Below are 9,365 nucleotides of genomic sequence, written 5' to 3'. Positions count from 1 at the left end.
TGCTTGAGGGAGAGTTATGCCGACCGTGCTCGGGGCGGGGGCCGCGCCAGAAATCGACAGGGTCCCGCTCGGCCGAGGCCTCGGCGCGCCCCTCCTCATATCATCCGAGGCCGACCGAGTCGAAGGCCGGGCTGGGGACCGACCGCGTCCGACCCGGCCGTCTCGGGCGCGCCCGGATGACACCTCCGGAAAAGCGGTAGTCTCATCACCGGAGGGCTGATACGGCGTCAACTGTCGGTCCGAGCCCGCGGCGTCCCCCTGATCGGTGGGCCCGGACTCGTCTGTCGGCGTCGGAGTCGCCTGCTGGCGGGGCTTCTTCGCCGGTGGGACCTCGCTCGGAGGAGTCCGTTTCTTCCTCCGGACCGCTTCCAGTAGGGACGCCCTACTAACAGCCATTGCCCTGTCCGACTGCATGGCGTCGTCGATTTCTGCAAAAAGAACGAGATGGTTAGAAACTGAGAAACTGATGGAAAGAAGAAACGAAAGACGAGAAAAGAGCTAAAAAAGAAGAAGTGATGGCGGGCTCACGGTCGGCGGGGACCGAGCTCAGACCGACGTTCACCAAGGCATCCTCGGAAATAAGGCGAGCCACCGGGGGGAGCCGGCCCTCGGCAACCAACCCCCTCAAAACGGCGACGCCATCGGACTCCTCCCTTGACAACCTCGATAGGCCGATCGGGGACTTCATCGGCGTCTCCCAGGTTATCCCGATTCCCCAAGAGGGATCTACGTCGATGAAAAAGAAACGCTCCTTCCAGCCATGAATGGAGGAAGGAGCCTCCTTGACGAGGCCGCACCCTCGCCGCGCCGCAAAACACCACCACCCTCTGTCCCGGGGGTGGCCGTTCAGGCCGTAGCATTCCCAAAAGACATTCAGGGTGGCGGGAACCTCGTGCATGCGGCAGAGAACCTGGAAGGCCGTCAGGGTACGCCATGAGTTCGGCACCAGTTGCGTCGGCGCCACTCTTAAACCTCGAAGCACCTGCACGACTAAGTCCGAGGGGGGAAAGCGGAACCCAGCCCGAAGGATGTCCTCATTAATGGCGACCTTCCCTGGAGGAGGATGGGACATCCTCTCCTCAGGCCCCGGGAGCGTAACGTTGCAGGCTTCGGGAAGGTGGTACCGGGCCACGAACCTATCTAGGTCTTCGGGGACCAGCTCCGACTGAATGCGGTCCGCTCTTACTTCGTCCATCCCTAACGGCCAGAGAATCTACGGTCAGGATGGGGTCAAGAGGGGAGAAGGGACCGGAACGACTGGGGTACACTAATACGAAAGGAGAAAGTACGGAGAGCCCTAAATTGAAGAGTGGGGCAACTCACCGGAAGGGAAGGAAGAACGGCTCCGATAGCGTCAAAGGAGGAGCAAACGAACAGTCCGGCGGCAACGGCAACAGCACAAGGGAGAAACTCGAGGATGCCTGTGAAGAGAAAGGCGGACGGGGGAGGGCCCCCGGTTAAATAGGCAGAAAGGCGGGTGACGCCTCGGTGACGCCAGAGGACGCCTGGCTACCGAAGGATCGCTCTCGCCCCAAAGGCGAATCGACACCATTAAGGAAGGATGTCCGCCGAAATCCGCAGACCGCCAGATCAGCGACAACCGCCATACGCCATAAAAAAAAGGGGCGGCAATCTCGAAGCATCACTCCCTTCACCCGTTCCCCTCCTGGTTCCAGGCTCGAAAGTGGGGGGCTACTGTTACGGGGGAACTTAGCCACCATGCCCCACGTGACCGGCACGCGCGCCCAGAAAGACTACGGCTGCCCCTTGATCCAGCAATCCGACCTCGGGTCGGATACCTTCGGCTCCGCAGTCCGACCCCGAGTCGGCTGCCCCTTGATCCAGTAATCCGACCTCGGGTCGGCAATCTCTTGACAACAACAGACTGTTCTCCTGAGGCACGCCGCGGCCCCCTACTCCACTACTCCCTGCAACGGCCGAATCTGGCGCTGCCCCACGATCCCCTGAAACAACCGTACGAAGCGGAGCTCCACTACGCCCTGCCATGGCCGTACCCGGTGCTGCCCCACGACGCCCTGTAACGGCCATGTCAGTGGCAACCCCATCGTGCCACACGATGACCAATCCCCAGAAAAACCCCCCAGCCTGATATATATGGGGCTGGGGGGGAAGGGGGAGGGTAAGCGAGATTCTCCATAGCATCATCTTACCTGCTACCTCTCCTTCTCCTTCGATTCCCTCTAACTTGATCGTCGGAGGGCCCCCACTACCCCAGTGGTGGTGCGAGGCTTGCTTGCAGGTTTTCCGGCGGAAGGTGGAGCGCAACCAAAGCAATTCAAAGGGAACCCCGTTCACACCGCTGTGCCAATCGTTCTCGGTTTGGACCCCCAGCAACACAACCCAAAAGCACCCGCCCTCTTTCCAAAAGACGCAATTATGGACAACCTTGGGATCATAGTAGTCCAGGAGAATGTTTCTAAAAGCCATCTCATTGAAAGCTATTATGGGAGTTGTTAGGGGGGTAATGGGGCCACAAACCTTTAATTCCACATCGGTTGAGTAATGAAAAAGATTATGCCTTAAGTGGAGGGGCAACATCCCTTTCTCCTAGAGGCGTCTTTTGAAAGGCAAAATCGTAAGAGAGAATACTGCCCTTAAAAGGTAGGTATTCTTCTCCAAAACGGACAATATCTCTAGGTGAGACGCAACTCACTTTTCCTGCTTCAACAGATAGGACGTCCCGAGTGCGTGAACCTTCTCTCTGCACAATCCTTCCCACTTGGAAGGGTAGTATTATGGGTGTAAAGGGGGGCCACAAACATTTAGTCCCACATCAATTGAATAATGGAAAGGACTATGCCTTAAATGAAGGGGCAACACCCCTTCCTCCGAGAGGTGCTTTTTGAAAGACAAAGCCGTAAGGGGGAACACCGCCCTGTACTCTTCTCCAAAACAGACAATACCTTTGGATGGGACGCAACTCACTTTTTCTGTTTCAACAGATAGGACGCCTCGGGTGCGTGAACCTCCCACTTGGGAGGGTAGTTTTAGGGGTGTAAAGGGGGGGCCACAAACCTTTAATCCTACATTGATTGAGTAATGAAAAGGATTGTGCCTTAAATGGAGGGGCAACACCCCTTCCTCCCAGAGGCACCTTTTAAAGGGCAAAGCCGTGAGGGGGAACACCGCCTGAAAAAATGGTGCTCTTTCCCAAAGCGGACGATACCTCTGGGTGGGACGCAATTCACTTTTCCTATTCCAACAGATAGGGCGCCCCGGATGCATGGACCTCCTCCCGCACAATCCCTCCCACTCGGGGAGGTAGTGTTAGGGGTGTAAAGGGGGGCCACAAATCTTTAGTCCCACATTAGTTGAGTAGTGAAAAGGATTGTGCCTTAAATGGAGGGGCAACACTCCTTCTTCCCAGAGGTGCCTTTCAAAGGACAAAGCCGTGAGGGGGAACAACGCTCTGGAAAGATGGGTGCTCTTTCCTAAAGCGGACAATACTTCTGGGTGGAACGTAACTCACTTTTTCGGCTCCAACAGGAGTAAACGGTGGCTAGAGCAATATGTAGAAAGACATTTGAGTCGAATCTAGTTTTGATCACATTGCGATGGACCTCTTTTCCTTCTACGAGGCCTAAAGATGACCGCACTTAAAAAATAAAATAAAATGAAAGGCATGATCATTTTTATTTTTTTAAAAAAAGTAGAAATACGAAATTCAATGTAGAAAATATATTTAGTTATTATATTTTTATTTCTTTTTTTATAAAAAAAGTACATTATTTCTGAAAAAAAGAGTGAAAGTAAAAAAGTATCACTTTTATTTTTTTAAAAGTAGGTGGTTTGCTCCTCTCTATCTCACCCCCTCCCCCCAACCTCCCATTCTAAGCTCCACCCTTCTGCCTCCTCAAGGCCTTCCACTGCTCTCCTCCTCGTTTCCGTCGCCGCTCGTCTCTCCAGTGACTTCCTCCGCCGCCTCGGCGTCGTCCTTCTCAATCCTGCCACCTCTTCCTTCCGTATGTTTGTTCATTCCAGATGTCCATCTTCCACGATTGTCCACCAATTCTTTCGTTCTCGGTGTTCTATCATCGTTCGCTTGTTCGTTCTCTTAGGGGTGGTGGTGTCCAACTATTTCCGGCAGCTATCGATCCAAGCAAGCACGCTCCTATTCGAGCAGCTTCCATCCTCTCCTCTTGATGCTCGCTCAATTCCATGTGTCTTAACTTCCACCACGACCTTCCGCTTTTGTTACTAAACAAAGAAAATTAGATATATTTTTATCATAAAAAATTGAAAAAAAATGAGAACAATTTTTTTTTGTTTTCAAATTAAAAAATAAAAAATAAAAGGACTCCAAACGCAGCCGAAATTCTCCAATAAAAGGTCTATTCGGTGCATGAATATATGGGGCGCAATGTCAAACAGCTTGTGGGCATAATCCATGGCGAGGGAGGAAAAAAAAAAGGCCTTTATTTGAGTTGGTTTGTACGTAGTGGTAAAAGAAGGATACATACATGATATCGCACTTGGAAAACTTTCCTCCTTTGGAAAGAAAAAGAGGACTTCTATCCCTTGGAGGCAGTGTGATACGGAGGACTTTTATCCGCAACCTTCGCTTACATTGGGCCTGGGAGCCAAGAGCACGCTGCTGCGGGCCACAAAAAGACAATGCTGTGGGCTCCACTCTGGGCTGAGACTGACCTGCCCACCTATTCCTTAGAGTTCGCAAATGTTCCCTGGGGCTGCTCCAGTGCAAAGCCAAACCAAGGTACTTCCATACAACTGAATCCACTGAATGACATCTGTACCTCGAATTGCGGAACTGACCCCAAGAGCCCGCCGATGGAGGGAATTGAAAGATCCGCTCGTGAAATTTTTACTAGACTGGTTCGCCGGACCTTTTTTTAAGGACCAGCACTCCGGCCCGGTTCCGGCAAGTAGCGTGCTTCAGGCCAAGCCTTCTCACGGCCCGAGGAGGCGCTGACCCGCTGCAACCGGTTCCCGGTCTGCCGGGACCAGGACTCGGGGTTCGGGAGCAGACCGACCGGCCGGCGAAAGGACAAGGTCACCGAATACATCGGTTGGATCGCACTGAGGTTTTATTTACCCAGTCACTCCCAAAATAATTACCTATAGCAGCCTTTGTTAGTAAACAGGATGTGCTTTAGCGCTAGAAATCAACAGCATTACGTGACAAGATAATCAAAATCTGTAAGATTCAAAATCATATTTCATGTTAAATATGTTTATGCGTTTGTGAAATTATTTTTGATGAAAAAAATAATGCTGAAACCATCTTAGCGAGCTTCAACCTATGCTGCTATCTATAGGGGACGAATTCCATCAACTTGTGAATTATTGTCATTGCATACATCATGTCGCAAACTCTAGTCATAGGCTAGATGATGGCTTTTGTCCATTATTCTAACAATAGAAAAACAAAGAACTATAGTGAATGAAATAATATGACATTTTAATTTTAGAATTTTTTTTTAAAAATAATGATGACTTCGTTATATTTTTAAGATTCTATTGTGGAGCATATTATGCTTTGTTTTCTTTATAGTGCTGATGTGTAATACAGTTGATAAATCCCCATGGCTTCACCTTTGCTCGTTCTTTTATTTACCTCTTATGATCATCTTGGCTCTGCTACAGTCCATGAAGGGAGTGAAAGTTTATTTCTATCATAAAAAAATATAAGGAAATGAAAGAGATCAAAAGGTGAGGTTTGGTTTTTCTTTTTTTTATTAAAAAAATAAAATGATAGAGATCAAGGATGAAGGCTTCACTTCTCTTCTAAGAAAAACAAAAAAAAAAAACTCGGCTTCATATTCCTAAGTCCTAACCAATGGAGTTTTATAAAACTATTATAATTGCTACTAACATTTTGTCGATATTATGCAAGGAAGGATTTGATGGATGATTATAATCTTGTTGATCCAGATTTTTTAAGGATAAATTCGTATATATTTTCTCTATATCCATTTTAAAACAATCAAAATTATAACACAAGGCGACCGACATACATACATATTCATCCTAAAAAGATATCGATCCACAAGATCATCCTTCGTAGTATTTCATAGATCCTGTGCATAATATCTACCAAATGTTAATAACAGTTATAATATATTTTTTAAATTCCACTGGGTGGGAATGCGAGCGTTTTTTTTTTTTTTAAAAAAAAAAGTGAAATCTTCCTCCCCTATCTCCCTCATTCATTTGTATATTTTTCTGACAGAAATAAAACGAATGCCAAATAAAATGGAGTAGGGCAGGGAGGGGAGAGGGGTAGGGCTGGAAAGCGTGTGGGGTCTATGACCGGTCTTTGGGTGGTTCTATATACACCCCCCCTATTGCTAAGGACACCCCCAAAAACCAAAAAAAAAATACCCAAACTAACCTTTAGTGTAATTACCATATTGCCCTTGAAATTTTCTTAGTACACCCCCCCTTCCTCCTCCTCCGTTTCGTTTTGAAAAGAAAAAAAAAAAAACACCCCTCAAACCCCCCCTTAAACCCCTCGATCCATTTACATCGTTTAGGCGATCTTTGAAGGAGATTTAAGCCCCATTCGAAGCATGACAAGCAACTAGTGATTTGGGACGAAGAATCGGCCGCAAAGGTACGTGTTCCACCTTGTTTCGAAATTTTTTTTTTTCACGGTTCGTGCTCCGTTCGGCACTGGATCGCCGAACAAAAGGCTTCTGTTCGGCTGAACAGTGCCGAACAGAAGCCTTCTGTTCGGCAACCCTCAACCGAACAGAAGCCTTCTGTTCGGCTGCACAGTGCCAGAAGCCTTCAGAAGGCTTCTGTTCGGTTGAGGGTTGCCGAACAGAAGGCTTCTGTTCGGCACTGTTCAGCCGAACAGAAGCCTTTTGTTCGGCGATCCAGTGCCGAACGGAGTACGAACCGTGAAAAAAAAAATGCCGGCGGGGGGGGGGGGGGGGGGGGGGGAGCTACCTCGAGGTGGTCGTGGAGGCGCCGGCGAGGTGCTCGTTGTTCGGGAGATGGCCGGGAAGGTGGTTCCGGGAGAAACCGGCGAGGTGGTCGGAGATCGGGAGAATGCCGGCGACGAGAGGGAGAAGGGGAAACGGGGGGGTTTTGGGCGTTGCCGAGGTGCTTTGGGCGGAACAGTTCAAAGGGAGACGGAGGGGGTTTGGCCGTCGGCGAGGTGCTTGAGGCGAGGTTTTTTGGGCGGAAGGAAGAAGCCGGCGGGTGTTTTGGAGGGGAAGAGCGGGGTGGGGGGGGTTTGGGGGGTGTAGAGAGCAATTTAGGTGAGGGGGTGGGGAGGGTGGGGGGTAATTTAGGAATTTTTAATTTTTTTAGGGGTGTCCTTAGCAAATGGGGGGTGTAGAGAGTATTTAATTTTTTTTTAATTTTTGGGGGGTGTCCTGAGCAATAGGGGGGGGGTATATAGAACCACCCCCGGTCTTTCCTGACAATTTTCCCCTCGCCTCGCGCTTGCCGACACCTGTTCCGACTCTCCCGTCCACCTCCCACCAGCCGCCGCCCGATGCGCACCGTCGCGATTTCTTTTATTTTTCTGACCGCGCCTGCTTCCCTCGCGCGCCGCTCCGTCCGGTCTCCAGGCCCGGGAGGAGAGCCGCGTGCGCGGCGTTACTGCGCGCGGAGCCAGTCCCGGGCCCCGTGGCTGTCAGCGACACCCAATCTTTACCGTGTTTGCAAAAACTTGGTCAGAGAACTGTATTAATTTTAAATGTAAAGAGTATAATATCATAATTATTATAATTGAGCCTTTGACGGTTCGAAACATCTATAACTCTTTTTTTTTTTTGCTATATACCGTGTTCTTTACCTAAGGGTTTTTACTCCGGAGCTTTCTCAAAGTCAATTTTGATGGATCGGTACTAGATGGAGGAAGAAGAGAGGATGCGGGTTTTGTTATCACGGATCCAAATTCGAGAGTGGTAGCGGCTGGTGACTGTCAGCTATCTGACACCTCGATTCTCGGTGCTGAGTTGCGAGCTGTCTGGGTGGATTTTCGCTATGCACGACGTATCTTGCAGGCCAGCTTGATCATACTGGAGGGTGATTCGGCTACAGTGATCGGTAGATCCAAGGTGGGCCGAGAGGCACGAGGAGAACCACCCCTTGATTAGAGATATGTGGGTGATGGGCAGTGATGGAGTGGCTTTTCAGACCAAGCATATTTTTAAGAAAGTCAACGAAACTGCGGACTTGGTGGCTGCTTATGTGGACTGCCATTCTAGTGGCACCGTATGGACCCGAAAGAAGAAGCTTCTTAGGGCACTCCGTGATATTTTATTTGCTGATTTTATTCGGTGTGTCCATACCTGTGTAGTATGACTCGCTTTAGCAAAAAAAAAAAAAAAAAAAAAAACCCTTCTTGACATGTCCAAATAGGAAACAATTGCATGAATCGGTTTGTCAAGTTGCTTTTGGCTGGAAGCAATGCTAGGGAGCCTGCTAAAATAAAAATCCTATGGCTCCTATGCTTGACTTTGACATCGATATATGATGTGGGAAAGGGCCAAAAAAAAGGAAGAGAGGCTTTCCAAATTCCAAACCGGTATATATCATCTGTATCATAGCCAGCCTCTCTATCTCACCTCTTGATGAATAAATCAACACCAGCTTCTCCCTGTTGTCTCTTGGCCTCAACTTGTGCTCTTGACCAATGGCAGCATATACCGTAACGTGGACTCTTGAAAACTGCAGTGGATGGACAAAAAGCCCTTTAGGAAGGCAGAGTCGTCCAAAAATACGCAAGCCACTAGGCCTTTATGGCCATGGCATCTAGCACACCTTTGAGTTATTGCACATCGCACTTCGGCTTGACCTTGCAACATGGCAATAGAGGACAATGACATTTTGAAATGAGTGAATAGGAAGGAAGGAAAAATCACTAGATTCTACCCTATCATGATGCCTAATATACTTAAAAACATGAGGTACCAGTGACCTCGAGTTTCATTGGGTTGGTCGCCAGCCTGTGCTATATCTGACTTCGTTCGGGTTTCTATAATTATGAATTAGAAGAAATTATATCCTACACCACATGCAACACATGAGGATGCACTCTGTCAATTATAGCCGCTCGTTCTTATGAGCCTCATTTATCAAGCATTCATCTTGGTGATTGGCTCACATGAACGAGCATTTGTGATTGATATGGTACACTACCATATGGTGCTTGCCAATCTCAGGCTTGAGCCTAGACTAATATGCTACAAGTGAGGTTGGTTAAGATTGAATGGCCTAATTCAAACCAGGACATTGCCTTACATGGACCGATAAAAGGATGTTGCTGTATGATTTTATTTTGGGAATTCAAGACTTTTTAAGTAAGCATATATTTAATTTCAAGCTAGGTCGAGATAGTGTCCGACCCACAAATTGCTGCTGCTGTC

Source organism: Phoenix dactylifera, chromosome 11 (genome assembly GCF_051530095.1).
Source record: "Phoenix dactylifera cultivar Ajwa chromosome 11, Ajwa_hap1_PhDact_Kaust_v1.1, whole genome shotgun sequence".
NCBI classification, from domain to species: Eukaryota; Viridiplantae; Streptophyta; class Magnoliopsida; order Arecales; family Arecaceae; genus Phoenix; species Phoenix dactylifera.
This window is presented reverse-complemented; position numbering follows the sequence as displayed.